This window comes from Lissotriton helveticus, chromosome 6 (assembly GCF_964261635.1).
Source record: "Lissotriton helveticus chromosome 6, aLisHel1.1, whole genome shotgun sequence".
NCBI lineage: Eukaryota > Metazoa > Chordata > Amphibia > Caudata > Salamandridae > Lissotriton > Lissotriton helveticus.
This window is the reverse complement of record NC_136067.1, coordinates 479,436,999-479,457,091: the sequence shown is the minus strand read 5'-3', so window position 1 is coordinate 479,457,091 and position 20,093 is coordinate 479,436,999.

The window sequence follows — 20,093 nt, the reverse complement described above, 5'->3', positions numbered from 1 at the left end:
GTAATAAATAATGCTTTTGTTGATGAATAATTTATAAGTAAATATCTTTATTTGTAGGAAAATTATTTTTGTATTTTAGTTATAATAATATTTCTAGGTATTTGTGATACGTATTTAAGATTGTGATATGTTTTTATGTTTTAAAATTTTGACAATTAAATATATTTTTATTTGATTTTTTGACATATTCATATTTCATTTCTTAAATGTTTTTAAAATATCTTTATTTTGTTGAAGATATTTAGTTCGTTTTCAATGTTGAACAGACTGGAGTGGGAATAGTATGTTTTACCTTTACACTATCCAGCACATTTCCTACTGTTGCACTTATTGGAGTGGTAATAGTAAATTTTGCCCCTCTGCAATCGAATACTTTCCCTACTGTTGTACTGACTGGAGTGGGAGTAGTACATTTTACCCCTCCGCTCTCCAACACTTTCCCTATGTTGCACTTATTGGAGTGGTAATAGTAAATGTTACCCCTCCGCAATCCAACACTTTCCCTACAGTTGTAATGACTGGAGTAGGAATAGTACATTTTATCCCTCTGCTATCCACACTTTCTCTACTGTTGCACTTATTGGGCTGGTAATATTACATTTGACCCCTCCACAGTCAAACACTTTCCCTACTGTTGTACTGACTGGAGTTTGAATAGTAAAATTTACCCCTCTGCTATCCAACACTTTCCCTATTTTTGAAATTAGTAGAGTGGAAATAGTGTATTTTGCCCCTCCGCAATCCAACACTTTCCCTACTGTTGTACTGACTGAAGTGGGGATAGTAAATGTTACCCCGCCGCTATCCAACACTTTCACTGATGTTACACTAATTTGGGTGGGAATAGTGCATTTTACCCCTCCGCAATCCAACAGTTTTTCTACTGCTGTACTGGCTGGAATGAGTACAGAAAATATCACTTATCCACAATCCAACAGTTTTAATACTGTTGCATTTACTGGAGGGAGATTTGCAAATTTGAACCAGTTTTATTATTTTTGCATTGTGTGACATGGGAGTTGTACATTTTTAATATATTCATTTTAATCGTTTGCGTAGTTTAGTATAAATTGTAGTGGGAACAGTATATGTATTACATTTTATCATTTATTTTCATGCTGTTATTATTTAGGCAATTTTTAATTATTAATATTTTTGGTGTGTAAAATAATTGTTACTACATTTAAAGAATTTGAAGTTTTTAAATATTTTTTTAATTATAACAGTTTGTTTTTTAAAGATTTTATGTTAATGGTAAATGTATATATAAAATATTTATGTAAATATATGTTAATTATTATATATGTGTTTAACTTTTTTAAATTAAGTTTATTTGTTATTTTTGTTAAGATATATATAACATATTTTTAAAACATTTTGAAATTAATTTGACTATTAATTATTTTATTTTATATATATTTAAAAATCGATATTTTATACAATTATTTTAATGACATCGATTTTTCCCCCCAATGTTTTTGTACTTATCATTATAAGTATAGGATCTCAATATTTTTACATCAATATTTTGGTTATGATATTTTTGTATGGGGATACTTTGAGTGTCAGTGTACCATTGTTTATAATGACCCAGCCTATCTACAGGACCCCATACCCCTGGGATACCTAGGGGAGACATGAGGGGTTCTGAATTGGTACAAATATTGCAGACCATCACTCCACAGTGCTCATAGCAAGAAATTCAATTTTGGGAAGCACTTTAATACAATGTGGGCATTAAAATGTATCATTTCACTAAACCCAAAGGGGTATACAACCTATTTTATAGGAGTCCTCCTTATAAGGACTTGACCCCCCCATCAATTGGACACATAGGGTATAACCTGGGGGTATCTAATATGCCAAAACATTGGTGTTTATCAATTTTTCAGGGCCCCAAGCACCAAAGTCGAGTTTGGGCACAATCACATTTTGAAAGCAGTTCTGCAACACATGGCTGCTTTTAAACTGATCTCCGGTCTCATCAGTGAACACATGCAAGTACAGAAAAGGTCGCTGGACTCTAAATCAATATGCCCTATTGTATACTAGGGACTTAAAGGTAGTTTTGATCTCCCCGCCCTATTATGTACTAGGACCTTATAGGGAAGGGCATGTCAATCATAGGGATACCCCAACCCATACCATACCCTAGTGTATGTAGTTGTTTTCACTGTATTTTAAGTGTGTTGTCAGCATTGTACTGGCCCTGAGCCAGTTATCACCAGTAGCAGTCGTCAAAAAATGTGGGTGCCCCAGGGCACATGGACAACTTGGCAACATTACACCCTCAAAATAAAAGTGATGGGTTACTAACCTACTCCCTGGTAGTCCACATCAGCTAAGTGGAAAAACTTGGAAAGTCCATCAACAACCCCAGGCTGTGTTCCACTGTAAAATCAATTCCCTGTAGGGAAATGGACCACCTTAGCAGCTTGGGATTCTCCCCCCTCATCTGCATAAGCCACCTGAGTGGTCTGTGGTCAGTTTGATCATGAAAATGAGTCCCAAACAAATATGGTCTCAACATTTTCAAGGACCAAAACCATAGCAAAAGCTCCTATCTCAATGAACTCCACCTCTGCTCTCTAGGAAGAAGTTACCTGCTAATAAAGGCAGCTGGATGATCAAGGCCTTCTTCATTTAACTGTGACAGCACTGCCCCAATCCCCTGTTCTGAAGTATCTGTCTCAACCATACATTATATTGTGTAGTCAGGGGCCAGCAGCACTGGTGCTGAACACATAGCAGCCTTCAGAGTGTCAAAAGCTTTCTGACACCCTAGGGTCCAATCCACCTTTTTAGGCCTCTTCTCAGAAGTTCTGTTAAGGGTCCTACAATGGTCAGATAATTTTTAACAAACCTTCTATAATATCCAGTCAGTCCAGGGAATGGTTCGATCTGAGTCTGGGTAACAGGAGCAGTTGAATCTAAAATAGTTTAAATCATGGCCTGGAGAGTCTTTACATGGCCTCCACCTACCACCTACTAGGTGGCCCATGTAAACCACAGAACTCTGCCCTATTTGGCACTTACTTGCCTTCACAGTCAGGCCTGCCTGCTGCATGGCTTGAAGCACTTCCCTCAGGTAGAACTGCATATAGCTATATCATCTATCATCCAGGTAAGCTGCATTGAACATTCTCTATCCCAGACAAGACCCTGTTCATCAACCTATGGAAGTTGGCAAATGCATTCTTTAAGCCAAGGGGCATTACCTTTAAGTGATAGAGTCCCTCTGGTGTGGCGACACCTGACCTCTTCATTGTTCCATCTGTGAGGGCAATCTGCCAGTAGCCTGAAGTCAATTACACAATACTCAGGTATTTGGTAGCCTCTAACCTGTCAATGAGCTTATCAGCTGTAGGTATAGGGCGAGAGTCAGTCTTTGTGACTGGATTAAGTCCTCTGTAGTCCACACAGAACGTTAACTCTTTTGCCCCTCCTGATTAGGTTTGGGCATCAGCACCACTGGACTGGCCCATGGACTTTCAGATGGTTCAATTACCCCCAACTCTAGGATCTTAGCTATCTCAGGCTTAATGTTGACTCTGACATAATCAGACAGCCTGTACAGTTTAGTTTTGTCAGGTAGGCTATCCTAAATGATAATGTGGTGAATATACCACTCAGTAATGCCTGGGGTCAAAGAGAACAGGCCCACAAACTGCTCCAGCACCTGCTTGCAGTCTCTCTGCGGCTGGTCTTTGAATTTGGGAGAGAGTACTGCTCCCTCCACTGACCCATCTGAGGAGTTCAGGCACTGGTTCAGTTCCTTCCTCCACTCCCTTGTCAGTGGCCAGTAACATGGTCATATCTGCCCTGGTATGGTGAGTTTTCAATCTATTCACATGCAGGGACCTATGAGGGTTCCTGGGGGTGCAAGGCCAACCAACTAGGCATCCTCACCTTTCTTTTCTAAGATTGGAAAGGGCCCACCAGCTGTCCTGAAGTATAATCAGGCATAGTAGCCTTCTGATCATACCCTTGCTTCATGAGCTCCTGGCTAACCTCAAGTTTCCTTCTTGCCTTGTACATGCACTGTCATTCTGGATCTCAGGTCTAGCACATTTTCAAGCACATTGTCCTTTGCTTGCTTGATAGGCTTCTCTAAAGACTCTCTCAGCAGGCACAATGGGCCCCTCACCGGGTACCCAAACAACAACTCAAAGGGGGACTGAAAAAAACTCCTTTCTGTGGAACTTCCCTATATGCAAACAGTAGTCATGGGAGGAAAACATCCCATCTCCTCCTGAGTTTCTCAGACAACCCATTGACCATGCCCTTCAGGTTATTGTTAAACCTTTCCACTAGACCATTTATCTGTGGGTCATATGGATATTGAACTTATAGTTGACACAACACGCATCCAATATAGCAGTCAGATAGTTGGGCAGAAAGGTTGTTTCTCTATCTGACACCACCTCTTTCAGAAAACCCAATCTGGTGAACACAACAAGCAGTGCTCTAGCCACTGCAGGAGCATCTGTGGTTTTAAGAGTTATTGGTTCAGGGTACCTAGTGGTATGGTCGACTACCACTAAGATGTACCTATTCCCTGTTGCAGTAGGTGGGTAAAGGGGACCAACAATGTCAATCCCCACCCTTTCAAAAGGAACAACTGGCAGTGGTATTAGGGGAGCCTTTGTCTTTCCCCCTGCCTTTCCACTGACCTGACAGGTGACACAGGAGCTGAAAAAAAAACCTTTACCTTTTCAGACATGTGGGGCCAGTAGAAGTGGTTCACCAACCTGTTCCATGCTGTTTTCTGTCCCAGATGTCCTGCCAAAAGGATATCATGACCCAAGGTCATGATGAATTATCTGTACTTCTTGGGCACCACCAACCTCCTGGTGACCCCCTCCTTGAGGTTTCTGGCTTCAGTATAAAGCAGTCCATCTTCCCAGTAGATTCTGTGAAACCAACTGTCATCCCCTTCTTCCTGCTTAGAAGCAATCCACCTCAAGCTCTCAAAGGTTGGACAGACACACTGCCCTTTACTGAACTCCTTTCTGGATGGTCCACCTGTTCCTGTCAGCTCTGTCAAATCTGATAGCTCTGGCAGGGATGGAGAACCTCACTCAGAGGCCACATCCTCTACATCAGGGTCAGATTCCTCCCGTACCTCTGGAGTTCCCTTGGCTGGCTCACCAGGCCCAATACCTTTGTCTTTGAATGCTTCACCCTTTGTTCCAGAATCTGAGTATCCAGCCTTTCACTTCGGGATAGTCTTGGACCTAGTCAGAACACATATCCACTGAAGGAGCTCCAATAGTTTCATATGGAGATCCCCCTTCACTTCTGACCACTCAGATGGTTCAAGGTCATTGCCCAGAAAATAATGGACTGGGAGCACAAGAGACACAGCTACCTTCATATATCCTGTCACACCTCTTCATTCCAAATCCACCATAGAGATAGGATGGACTTTGGTAGTGCTGTCTGCATAGGTTATCTGGTAAAACTGACCAGGTAGCAACCTCTCCTGAGGCACCAGCTTATCCAGGACCATAGTTAGACTAGCCCTTGTGTGTCCGATAGCTTCCACTTCAGCCCTATTAACATTATTCCACTGATTGTACTTATCCATGTTTGGAGGTAAGGCAGCAAGGGTTGCAATATTCATCCCACCCAGGGACACTGAGGTTGCTTCCACCATCTGCCTCCGGGGCACCACTCTCCACTCCCACACTTATACTGGCCAGCCCTGGGGATGCCCCTTCGGTGGGGGGCTTCTTGGTATAGACAGTGTCTCCCTTTTTGTGCTCTGGCTGGTACAGTCAAATAACTTACTCACCTTTGAGTGATCAAAGGACTTACAATTCTTTACACAATACCCCCTCCCTTTGAATTTGGGTTTGCTCAGGCCCCCCTCTCTGTTCCAGTTTTGGTGGGTCTTTGGAGGACTCCTTGTGTTTTGACCTTCTTTTTCCAGGGCTTTCCCCTGGGGAGGTCCATGACTAAGGTTTTTATTGGTCTTTGGAGAAGTCCTTCGGTTTCGACTTTCTTTTCCCCGGGCTTTCTCAAGGGGAGGGACCTGTCCTCATTTCTTCTGGTCACCCCCATGGTGCTGACTGGACACTTGGATTCTCACTCACTCATCAACTGCCTTGACTAGGTTGCTAGGACTATACATGCTTTGAGCCCACTAGGCAATGACACAATTTCTCTTCAGCTCAATGAGTCAAAATGTGTTCTCTCAAAAACAAATTATACAGTCCCTCTCATGTTTTAACATTGTTACCACCAATCCAGCCTTCTAATGCCTTCTGTGAGATGTTAAAAAATTCTATCCATGACTCTGTGCTCACTTTCTGGGTGTCTCTGAACTTCATCTTGTATTGCTCTGCGGCTAAAACATATTTCTCAAATAAGCAGGCCTTTATCTGCTGTTATGATTCTGCATCCTCTCCCCTCAGGGTCAGGACCCTATCCCTCCCAGATACTTGAATCAACTCCCACAGGAGTGCACCCCAATAGTCAGAGTGGAATCTACTCATTCATTGGGCCCTTTCAAAGGCGGCTAGCCACTTATCAATGTCATCGCCCTCTGTGTACCTGGTTCTATACCCTTGGGAAGTTTGAGCTCAAATCCACCCCTCATGGACATCTCAAACTCTACATCATTTTTACTGCCACCATTTTTATTATTACCTCCTCCTTCTCCCACTTCTTCTTAGCCAATCCCAGTATCCTCTGCTCCAAAGCTAACTAGGCTTTAAGCTGTCTTTCTTTAAGGGACGGTGGCGGGCCCTGAGTAGAGGATCCTTCCATGCTACCGCCATCTGGAATCATGTGGCTAAAACTGGTGACAGTGTAAGAAGCACCATCCTCACCCTCCTCTTGGTTGAGATTTGAGGGACACCCTCCAATCCCATTGAGTCTGCTCAGCTACCCCATGCCATGCCCTAAGGGACTTAAGCAACGCCACCTTCTTAATCTTATTGGAAGCAGACAACCCCCCAAGCCAAACTGTATCCTAAGATCAGCTATACTGAACTTAGACAGTTTAGCCAGATCTAGCTCCATGGTGCCACAGTTTTGTGTTACAACAACTAGCAACACAGACTTATAACAATTTTGGAAAAATCAAAACAATGGATTAAATAGAGTTTAGTTAAAATTCCAAAAATCTGACTCAAAAGTTTTGTGCTAAGGCAATTTAGAGGATTTCATCAATCTTAGTTCACTTTGCTGAAAGTTGTGCTTTTTAAACACAAGTCCGCATCTACTCTGCTGAACACCAAATGTTGGAAAGTGGGTTATTAGTAGTCACAAATATGCATCTGCCACTGGTAATAAAGCCACTTACACAGTCAAGGGCTCAGAATAGGTCTCAGAAAATGATTCCCATGCACAACCATTGGTAGCTTGGCTGCAAGCAGGCAGGCTGAACTTTAGAGACAAGTATGTAAAGCACTTAAAACACCAATTGAGTTAAAAATGAAGACACAACACACAAAAAATCCAACACCAATTTATAAAAATAGAAAATATTTTCATCTTTAAAATGACACCAAAACAAAAACAAATCCAATGCAGGTAACCAGAGATATACATTTATAAAGAGTAAACATTATCTAGAGCTTAGAAACCAATAGTACCACTAGTTTGAGGCCTATTGATATGGAGCCCTGGTCGGATACACTAAGCGGGAGGCCCCGGTCAAGATTTTGCCTTCACACTTAGAAACGTTTCTTGAAGCTTTCTCACCAGACTTTGTGCAGCCTCCTCCAGCAGGCTTGATTCAGTGAGGGTTCACTGGATTGCCTTTCTGTGAGAGTCCCATCACCCTCTGGAGCTTTTTCACAAAAGTTCTCCAAACTTTCTCACACTTCTGGAACTTCTTCCTGCAGTTCCTCTTGAGGGTCCAAAGTGTCCAAACGCAATCCAAGGGTCTGGAATCTACAAGATGGTCCTTGAAAGGTTATAACCACAACTGCCACAATGCACCTCGACAAAACCCTTAAAAGTCCACTGGATACACTCCAGGCAGGGTACTGTAGAGTTGATGAAGGTGAGCTATGTTAACCTGTACCTTACATGAAGCCCACTTTTTATTCCTCTTGAAAGAAGGTACATCCAAAGTGCTGTAGCCCCAGATAATGCTGCAGGAGCAGTCGTTTCAGAGTGCAGGGCCTGATGGTGCTAATCAGGTTTCCAGCTTGGCGTCTACACTTTACTCTTCTTGAAGCAAGGTACATCCAAAGTACTGTAGTTCCAGATAATGCAGAAGGTGCAGTCTTTTCACAGTGCAAGCCCTGATGGTGCAAATCAAATTCCAGCTTAGCAATCCTTCTTCTTCTCTCAGTTTCACGCAGCAGAGTTGAGAGGCACTTTCCCTCTCAGATACGTATTCATTGTTCTCTGGAGTCACACAGGAGGGCACTCCTGTCCAATGAGGTGCAGGACGACACCCCAGACTATGACAATTTCTTCTACAGTGTGGCACAATAGTCTCACAGAAAGCACTATTTCTCCCCAATTCAATATGGCTGAAGTCCCAGCAAAGAGGTAAGAGCTAACTAACTCCAAGATAGCTCACCTCCATATCTCTCCCTCCACCCGCATCTACACATTCTTTCCATACATCTGCCATCTGGGCTGAGTTCAAAGAGCAGGGGTGTAAATGAAACTGGTTTCTCCTGCCTGTCTCCTCCTTCTATTGAAGATTATTGTTTATGTCCCCTTCACTTGGCTCTGGCATTCCTATGGAGCAGAAACTTCTCCTACCAGAATAGCTCTTTAACCCCTGGAGCAACTTATCACCTCATCAAAGCACCCTGCCTAATCCACTTAACTCTGACTAATCAGGACAGATCACTGGAAGGCTGAGTTTTGGCTTACAGACAAGAAAGTCTTATAACTTTTTGTCTGTAAACTTCAGGATAAATTCATCAATAGTATATTGTTGGATTTGTCAATGACATTCTAGTAAATCCTTGTATTATATTTTTAGGATTCTCCTTGCTGGAATTATTAAAGAATACCTACTTGCCACGTTAACCTATGTGGCTGGGGATATACAATTGGGAAAATAACTTGGGCGATTTTTCTACCACCAAGCCGTATAACACATATTTTATAAGGACCCTGCCTATATCTACAGGACCCCCACACCCCTGGGACACTCAGGGGAGACTTTATGGGTTCTGAATAGGTACACATATGGCATATCCTCACTCCACAGTGCTCCTATGACAAAAGTCAATTTAGGGAAGCACTTAATTACAATGTAGCAGTAAAACTTCCCGAAACCCAAGGCATATAAAACCTATTTTATAAGGGTCCTTCTTTATGGTACCCGAGCCCCTCCTACCAATGGGACACCTTGGGGAGACCCTGGGGGTATATAATATGCCAAACTATTTTAGTTTAATAATTTTTAAGTACCCCAAACACCAAAGTCGAGTTTAGACACACTATGCTTTCTAAAGCAGCCCTGCAACACAGGGCTGTTTTTGAACTGAACTCAGGCCTCAGCAGTGTACACATGCAAGTGCACAAGCAAGAGTCTGCTGGCCTCCAAACTGCCATTCCTTATTATATACTAGGGGCTGAAAGGTAATTTTGGTCCCCCTGCCCGATTATGTACTAGGACCTTATAGGGGAGGGCATGTCAATCATAGGGGTACCCTAACCTATAATGTACCCTGGTGTATGTAGGTGTTTTCACTGTATTTTAAGTTGTTTTCAGCATAGTACTGGCCCTGGGCCTGGTTTGGCAGAGCCATGGGTCAGCCAGAGTCAGTTAACGCCAGTACCAGGCAACAAAAAATGGGGGTACCCAGGGCACTAGGACGACTTTGCAACAACATCCAAGCCAGAATAGAGTCTGACATAAAGGTTTACAAACACAAATCTTAATTTTATTGAAGACACAGAGGCGAGAAATAGAAATAAACAAGATTCCCAAGAGGCTTGGGGACAACAGCCAAAAGGGGCAAAACATGTCCACCAATCAAGAAACAGTATACATTATAACACCTATCTTGCCTGTGAACAGTTTAATAATAGTTGTAAAATCAGAAAAATTAGCAAAGCTGCCAACACAAGGGTAAACACATCATGAGTAATGTCCAAAAACCTGGATCCTGGTGGATGAACCTCTGTTTATGGACATTCCATGGACAATGTACACAGGAACCAACTGGAACCCTGGAGGCGAAAGATGAAGGAAGCAACTCGTGTAGATGTTGTAGCACTGGAAACTGCAGGGTGGGGAAAAACATTGTTAATAAGGAGTGTGTGGTGGGATAATACTCACCTTCTTCTAAAACTAGGACAATCTAGATTTTATGTAAAGTCACAGAAGCTCTCATTATGCTTTTTAAAGCATGTCTACTACATCTGAAGCAGAAGAGTGTACACGTTTGAAGTAAAAAGTATGAAAAGTATTATTAGTTTTCCATTCAGCCGATCTCAGAATGTCTTCCAAAAAGCAACCCGCCCAAAAGACTTTGGATATCATAGCGACCCAAGAGGAATGAGCTGCAAAAATGGATGCATCAATCCCGGCTAAGGACATCACCTACTTAAACCAACAAGCCAGGATAGGAGAAGAAACTGGACTATGGCGTCCCTTAAAGGAAATAAGGATTTGAGTGTTGGAGGATGTTCTGAGATGATTGGCTTGTTGTTCACACACCTTCAAAAGTTGCTCACACACAGTTGAGGATGATCAGGAAAAAATGGATACAATACAGAAGTTAAACTGATCTTTGTGCAGGTAAATTGACGAGAAGTAATGTCTGGAGCTTTGACATACGACACTTGTTTGATGAAAATGAGACATAACAACATAGTTAATTTAGCAGACAGCATTTTGAGTGAGAAAGATTTTCTGGCCAATTTATAAACAACTGTAAACCCAAATTAACATCCAAGTAATAAAGTGAAAACACAACACAAGAAATTTCCCACACCAATAGAGTTGAATGTAATAAATTATTTGACACCAAAATGACAAAGATCCAATTAGTTGAACAAGAGTTATGCAATTTTTAAGGTTTAAGTGAAATGAGTGCTTAGAAGCACAAAGCACCAACTAAGTTTAGCTGGTCACGCTGGACCAGGACAAAGTGGCAAGTTCTGGACGACCATGATACAGAGAACCAATCAAGCCAGCTGAACAAATTACCTTAAATTCTGGTTTGTATAGCGTTCTGAGATCCTGCATTAAGAATGTGTCACGCAGTGGTGGTTCAGAGGAAGCTGTGGGGCTGCGATGCTGAGTCCTGCATCATCATCAATGAGACCACTCATGAAGGGCTTGTGATGTAAATTCCTGTGTCAAGGATGCGTCACGCAGTGACGGTTCCTATGCGACAGTGAGGGTATGCATTACGCATCATCGGTTCTGCTCATAGGACAACAGCTTGTCTGGTAGAGCACCTTCAGGGCCTGATAGAAGTTGGATTAATGGTTGACTCAGGTGTGAGCCCTGGTCAAGCAGCAACCACAATCCTAGTCAGGGTAAGGCACAAGCAAACCTCAAATTAACCTGTGCCTAATTCCCATGAACCTCGACACATAGTTGTCAGGCCTAACTTAGAGGCAATGTGTAAAGTATTTTTATAATACTTGGAAAATAGAGCCGAATGTAATAAATACAACAAGACCTAAACAACAAAAATTTAATCAGTGGAACTGGAGTTATGAATTTTAAAGAATAACAAATTAAATAGTGCCTAAAAGCAGAAAGAGACTTCTGCAGCTATCTGGTTGCGCTGGACACGGTCAAAGTTAATAGTTCATGACGACTGTGATGGAGTGTGGGTCAGATAAATTCCAAGATTAGTCCCACAGAAGTTTCACCATCTCAAGTTTTGTGCCAAGAGTCCCATTTGCATTGGAGAGTGTTTTAGGAAGCAAGTAGAGCATTACAGGCGGTGGTAGAAGTAGTGCGGAGAGCAGACTGGGCGGTTTGGAGCTTTGTGGTGGCAACCCTCCACAGGTTATTGATGCTTGCTGTGCGAAGAGTTGGGCTGGTGGCTGAAGTTCAGTGTGAGTGACATGGTTCTGGTGCCAACAGGCCCTTTTAAGAATTCAAAGAGCCCAATAGCTTGACTTAAAGAGCTCATGAGCCACACCAAGGGTCCAGGATCTGAGAAACATCACTTGGAGGTCAGTAACTCATTGCAGTTCGGTCCAAACATGAATTGGTTATCTCTTCCCATTTGGAAATTACACTAATACAATTTAATAGGGCAACTCCAATATTATACTCTGGGAGAGATAGGCCTTGCAGTAGTGAAAAACAAATGTAAACGTGTTTCACTTCCAGGACCTTCCAGGACATGTAAAACTTAATAGTACATGCCCTCCTTTTTAAATGCATTGTACCATGCCCTCTGGGCTGTCCAGGGACTATCCTACAAGTGACTTACTTATACATATTTGAAAGAAAGGTTTGGAACTGGCAAAAGGTTTACTTTGTCAGGTCAACATGGAAGTTTAAACTGCCTCCACAGGCTCTGCAATGGCAGGCCTGATACATATTTAAAGTGCTACTTAAGTGGGGGGCAGATGCAGTGCTGAAGGCCTGCTAGTAGCATTTAATTTACTGGACCTGGGCACATGTAGCACCACTTTGCTACAGACTTATAAATAAATAAAATATGCCAATTGGGTATGAGCCAATGCCACCATATTCTAAGGAAAGAGCAAAAACACTTTAGCACTGGTTCACAGTGGTATAATGCACATAGCCCTATTGCCAACAAAAAAGAATTTAGTAAAAAGTGGAGGGCAAAAGCAAACATTGTTTGGGGATGACTCATCAGAAAAGGCTAAGTCCAACAATGTCAACTTCCAAGGGTCTAGGACTGGGGTGGCACCACTTGAGGGCATGATTTATGTCCCTGATTCTCTGATCTGGAGGCCAGTCACCTAGCCCTTGGAGTCATTCTGATGACCCTGGGTTCAAGACATTGGTCTAGTCCTTCTCATGCAGGCAGCAGGGCAGCAAATCAGCAGTCTTTCTTGCAGAGAGCACAGCAGTGCTTCTAAGTCGTCCACAGGTCCAGAGGTGTACTGAAGAATTGGATCCGAGAGTCCACCATTTATTCCTGGTACGCATTTTGAAAAGAGGAGGAGATTCTGGAGTTTTCCACCCCGAGAGATGTCTGAAATTTTCTGCCTCTTTGCCCAGGCCCCAGCTTGTCTGTGCAGTCTCAAAAGACTTGTGTCAAACACTTTCTGAGTGTGCTTAGGCTGGGCTTTGTGATGTGGAATTGAGGCATGTGGCAGCTCCTCCTCCTCTCATTATCTTGTCAGAGATGGTCCATCCTGCCAACAGCAAGTCACCCTTTGTCTCACTGTCTGGGAACAATACACAAAGAGCAACTGCCAACTACACCAAGCCATGTGATCCAGAATACAGGTGGCAGGCACCAAATGGTTAGGACAGGAAAATGGCAACTTTCTGAAAGTAGCATTTTCAGAATTGTGACTTAAACTTAAATTCGACTTTCCTATCTGCTCTCACTTAAAAGTTATCACTTTTTAAATGTAATAAGGCAACCCAGTGTTTACTTATGGGAAAGGTAGGCCATGCAGTTGTAAACAATAAAGTTGAGACTTTTTCACTACGAGGACATGTAAAAGGTAAAAGTATATGTCCAACTTTAAAAATACATTGCACCTTGCCTTATGGGCTATTAAGTAAAATAGGTAAAAAGCTATAGCAGAATAGATTAGCACACAATTGTCAAAGATAACTTATTACTAGTTATCAAAAATTGAATACATTGAGCTGAGGAATAAATCATTTAGTATTATGAATATTTAAAGCTAAATAACCAAGGTATCGTTGTGTAGTCAAGAAAGGCAGCTGGCATACAGAATAGACAAAGAAAAGTTTTACTTTTGTCTAGAGTTTGAACAAAAACATTGTTAGTTTCATTTTATTTCTAAAGTATTTTAAACTTTTCCGCCATGCTAGTTATTGATACATCGCTATAGTGATAAGATAATGGACAAGAACTCAGTTAACCTAATTCATATTTCTTTATTTTCTTTATTTTAATTTTAATGCACAACAAATGCTGGCTTCTAAAATTCTAAGTGCAGTGAACATTTGATAGAAAAATTAAAAAAGTAAAGTGTAATTATGCATAATGTATCTCCTTTGCCTCACATTAAAAAATGACTTTGGAGATGCATTTAGAATTTTTTAAAATAGCACAAAATGGCAAACATCATTGAACAAGTGCATATCCACTTTGCTTACTCCACTCTGCTCCTGCCTTGCAGTACCTTGCGTGTCCCTACAATCTAGGCCTATCAATCTAAACCCACCCATTCTTGTTTCCCATTTCCTTTTTTCACTTTTTATTTTCCTTTGACTATTACAAGCGGCCACAAGCACAAATAAATATATTGGAACAAAATATATTAGGATAGAACTAAACATGAGCAAAAATTACACAGTCTTCTTAATATCAATACTCTTAGAAAATACAATAAAATGTTGAATAATCAGAAGCATTCACTGGCTCAACAAAATAATGGTTGCTCAATACCTGATGTGGGCCAAAAAGGAGTGGGATACAGACAATAAGGACAACATAGCCATCACTACATTGCTAGTAAGGAAAAAGGCTTGACCTGGAGTACAAAGACAAAATGAATGCCTATGACACACACACACACATGCCCTAGGCCTTTATCCAGCACCAACATTTAAAAAATACCCTAACCACAAACAACCCACGGAAAAATCGTCTACCCTTCCAAAATGCTTTTAAAAGTTGCAGAAAAACACACTAATCAATCATCGAACACATACACAAACTCACAATAATGGTGAGCAGGCACATGGGTAAGAAGTAGCTGAGTACAAAAGAAAATATCTAGCTGCATGTCTGGTCTCCAGGAGCCACCCAAACCCTAGGCACCAATAGGCCCGTACAGACAAAATATGACTTATATTTTCCATCAATACAAGGCTATCCACAAGCTTCTAAAAATCATACAAAACCTAGAGAACAGCAGCTGTGAGAATGAAAATAATTAATTTTAAAAAAACATTGGCTCATGGGGAAACAGCCTGTACAACGAGGTTTTTACCACGTTATACCTTTACTACGCATATATTACCACACATAATTTTAGAAAGCATATGCTTTTGCTAGTTAAGCCTTTACTCTGCTTTAAGGTAAATTCGGGGTGGTGGGGGGTCTCCCCCAACAAATACATTGTTTATATATATATAAGCATACATATAAATAATGCGTGGTAAAAGCATACGTTGTAAAATAATATGCAATCTACAAAAATGTGCGGTACAAAATGCATGGTAAAGGCATGTAGAGTATTTTCCTGCATTGTTCCATTACACAACCTTGGCCTACTAGAGGGCAGACCAGGGCCCAACCCCCAAAGTATAAAAACAATACAATAAAATGATTTACAAATCTGTACAAAATTGACAAAAAAACAGTACATTTAGAAAATGGGCATTATAACCCCAGGCCTCCACCAACCCAAAACGTGCAAACATTATCCCTTGAAAAACAAATAATCCCACATGGGTCTCTAATCCTAACTAAGGGAGATATATATATAGATACATAGATAGATAAATAGATAGATAGATAGATAGATAGATAGATAGATAGATAGATAGATAGATAGATAGATAGATAGATAGATAGATAGATAGATAGATAGATAGATAGATAGATAGATAGATAGATAGATAGATAGATAGATAGATAGATAGATAGATAGATAGATAGATAGATAGATAGATAGATAGATAGATAGATAGATAATGACATTTGTCAGTTAAGGTCACACACCCACAAAACATCCATTATAACTCATGTCGCCCACTGTGTTGTTTTCTTGATAGCTCTTTTACTTGTTTCTATGGCTTTGGCAATTTAGTGTTTTGAGTGTGGCTGGCAGTAAAAATGATAGCATATGTTGTGTATGTCAGGGTTTGGGTGCAGAGCCTGACATGTGGCCAGGCCCTGTGCGCAACCCTGTGCCATCGTTCAACTCTTGCTATTCATGGCATTTAGCTGTCCACAGAGGGTTTTGAGTGCAGAGTCCTTCCTGTAGCCAGGTGCAGCCCAAGGGAAAGGAATGGATTTTTCAAACTGTAGGTGAGCTATGATTAACCAAACTTTCAAAAATCCCACTTTAAAGGTAAACTCATTTCCGTGTGGAATCTCTTGTTCACTCTTGTTAGCTGGCTATCCAATTAAGTTATACTAATGAAATATTTCTAATGATGATCATAATGCCTTTTGTATGTGTAGGAGTGAGATACTACTGGAAAGGTTTGGCATTATTATGAGGTCCCCACATGTTGAGGCAGCTTTTCTGCAATCCTGAATATAATATTATCAGGGATCCCATCAACTACTAGTCTGTAAAAAATAATAGGGAATACGATTAGAACCCTGAGAATATCCAAACTAATGAGGAATTACCGTGAGAGTTTGTAATTTGGACCCAGATTCACCCAGTACTTCTTCATTCTCTCACTTCCACTCTGATATTTTGGTTGCTTTCGGCAGCTGAAATCTTTTGGAGAAACCCAAACGATCCATGATAACTCCTTAGATTTCATATTTCTTGGTGATACCACGAAGAACATTGCTCGGACCACCAAGAATGACTAATCTCTTGTGATGAGGTTATAAGCCAGGTGTGAGATACAGCTGCTCACAGAAAAATCTGTGTGAACCAGTCCCTTGAATCTACATTCCTTCCTTTCGCCAATGGTAATGTGTTGTTGGGACATTCCCCACAAGCAGCAACTCTGGCCTGATTTAGTATGGACAAAGCAAGCGCCTTGTCATCCAATATTGTATCATGCATAGTAGTTACGCATACTAATTATTTTTGGTGTTTCAATTCAATGCTATATTGCTCCCTTAGGTTCTGCCTCCCCCTTTGACCCCTTGGATAGGGACAAACTGGCCACCATGAACACTAAGAGCAAGGCGTCGTGGGGTACCTTTACCCCTTTTAGTGATAATGACATCCACAAGTTTCTTCAAAATATTAACCCCTCCAACCACTTCAGCGACCCGTTGCCACCGGCTATCTTCAAAGAAATCAAGAATGCACTCATTCCCACCTGGACAAGGATAGTAAATGCTTCTCTCTCACAATGTATGATCCCCAATTGCCTAAAAGTAGCTCAGGTTTCACCGATTTAAAACAAAGTAACACTGACAAATATGATCGCAATAATTTCTGCCCCATTTCCAACATCCCCACCTTAGCAAAACTTCTAGAAAAATGTGTTCAATCTCAACTTTACGAACTATCAACTTCTAGACCAACACAATCTGGTTTCAGGAAGGTACACAGCACTGAATCAGCTCTCCCCCATGTAATGGAAGACATTTTACAAATGCTTGACAAAAACGAATCCTGCCTCCTGATTCTCCTTGAACTTAACCTCCACTTTCGATACGGTTAATCATGACAACCTTCTATCCATCCTGCAAAATAGACTCGGTTTTGCCGATCAAATGTTACAATGGTTCTCCTCTTTCCTTCATCACAGATCACAAAGAGTCAAGGCAAACCACTCGCACTCCCAGCCCTCTCCTGTACTCATGGGGGTCCCTCAAGGGTCCGCCCTATTTCCCATCCTATTCAACCTTTTCCTGGAATCTCTCGCTAACTCATTAAACTCTATGAACATTCTCTTCCACATGTATGCAGACGACATGCAGCTCTATTTGAAAATCTCATCCTTGGATAACATCATCTCCCTCAACACTAATCTAACGTCTACTCAAAACTGGTTAACTGTGAACCATCTCCCGCTTAACACTTCCAAAACAGAATTTCTGCTCATCTCCCCCCCCGAACCACATCCCCAAGATAGACCTATGGATGAGTCACCTAACTCCTTTCAATTGCACTCCTCTCATCATTGACTCAGCAAAATCCCTCGGAGTCACCATGGACAAGCACCTGAATATGAAAAATCATATCAATAATGCATGTAAGGGAGAAAACCATTTGTTGAGGTCACTCAGAAATATCAAACCGTTCCTTCCACTAAAGGATTTCAAGCAGGTAGTCAAACGCTTGTCATGCCGAGGCTTGACTACGGCTGCGCTACTCTCAGTGGCCTTCCCAAATACTCCCTGGATCCACTAAGGTCATCTCCGAACGCAGTGGCTAGACTGGTCACAGGCACCAAAAGATACAGTCATACATCCCCAGTCCTAACATCTCTTAATTGGCTACCCTACGGAGCTCGAATTCACTTAAAGATTGCTGTTCTGGCTCACAAAGCCCTTCACTTCAATACTCCCAGTTACATTGCACAAAAATGTAAACTATCCAGTGGTTCTAGAGCCTCAAGAAGTGCCACTACTTTTCTCCTGAAACCACTTATCCTGAACAAAAAAAGAATTGTCACTGAGCCTTCTCCGGTGCTGCACCGAAGATTTGGAACTCTCTTCCACCTGAAGTACGCAGAATATCTTCAACAAAGGCTTTCAAATTGGAAGCTAAACGATTCCTTATGAACAAATTCTTACCCTGAGAGGGATACCTTCACCTGCTCGAATGTTGATACTGCATTTATGTTATTCCTCCCATTCATATTGTAAAGCGCTCTGTTATCGCTCAGGATCTTGTTCGTGCTATATGAAATTTTATAAATAAATACAATAAAAAAGAATGCTAACATATAGACACATGCAAATAATGCATAACATTTTAGAAGAAATACAGGGTCCTGTTCACAAAGGTAAACTTACACTTTTGTTTATGTTAACTACGTTTTGGTATTCACAAAGGTAAACAGACCAAAAGTCTAACTTTAATATTTTTCGTATTCACAAACTAAACCTAGACCAAAAGTGTACCTTTACTTATTTCAGTATTCACAAGGTAAACTTCGACCAAAAATCTAACTTTACTAATAGTAACTTATGTTTGTGAATTCTGAAAAGTAGTAAAGGTAGACTTTTGGTTTACGTTTACCTTTGTGAATACCCAAAAGTAATAAAGTTTGGGCCATATGTATCAAGCAAATTCACATTCGCAAAGGCCGAAATTCACCGAATTTAGGTCTTTGCGAATGCGAATCTGCTCATCGGCATATATGAATACAAAATCCATTGAATTTAAGGAATCGCAAAAAATGCGATTCCACTGTTTGCGAGAAGTCCATTTTGCAAATAATTTGCGATATTGTACATTTGCGAATTTCAATTTAGCGAAATTCGCAAATGGAAAATCGCAAATGTTGGAAATCGCTCAAAAATCGCAGAATAGCAAAAATCGCAAAAAAATCGCAATAAGATGTATAAAAAAATCGCATTTAGCGAATTTTGAAAATTCGCAAAATACAGAATCACAATTACCACCAAGTAGGAGCAGGTGGTAACCAGGTGCAAACTATTTAAGCAGCAACAGAATTCAAAAAACTGTTTACCACAATGGCGGGCCTTTACATCATAGCTAGGAGGATGCGTTTGAGAGCTGCTGCACAGAGGAGGCTACGGCAGGAGAGGATATTCCGTTTGCGCGTCACCATCTCCCAGCGCCTTGAGGAGGAGCTCTACACCCATTACAGGCTTGAGGAAGACAGCATAAATTATTTAATTGCAGAACTCAGACCCTACCTTGAACACCCCACACGCAGGACAAATGCCATCCCCACTGAAATACAGGTCCTGTGTTCATTACACTTGTTGGCCTCTGGAAGTTTTCTGGGGGTGATTGTCTCAGCTGGAGGGGTGTCACAAAGTGCCCTTTCGTGATTCTTCCATGCCTTCCTATATGCCATGGTTCAGAGGATGCCACATCACATTTACTTCCCCAGCACACCACAGGCACTAGCACAGACAAAGCAGGACTTCTATCAAATTTCGCATTTCCCACACGTGATAGGATGTATAGATGGCACACATGTTGCTATATCCCCCCCCTCAAGCAATAAATACATCTTCAGAAACCGGAAATGCTACCACTCAATGAACATTCAGGTGGTGTGTGATGCAAAACACATCATTAGTGACATTGTAGCAAAGTACCCTGGCAGCACACATGATGCATTCATCTTCAGACACAGTGGGATATATCGTAGACTCACAAGAGGG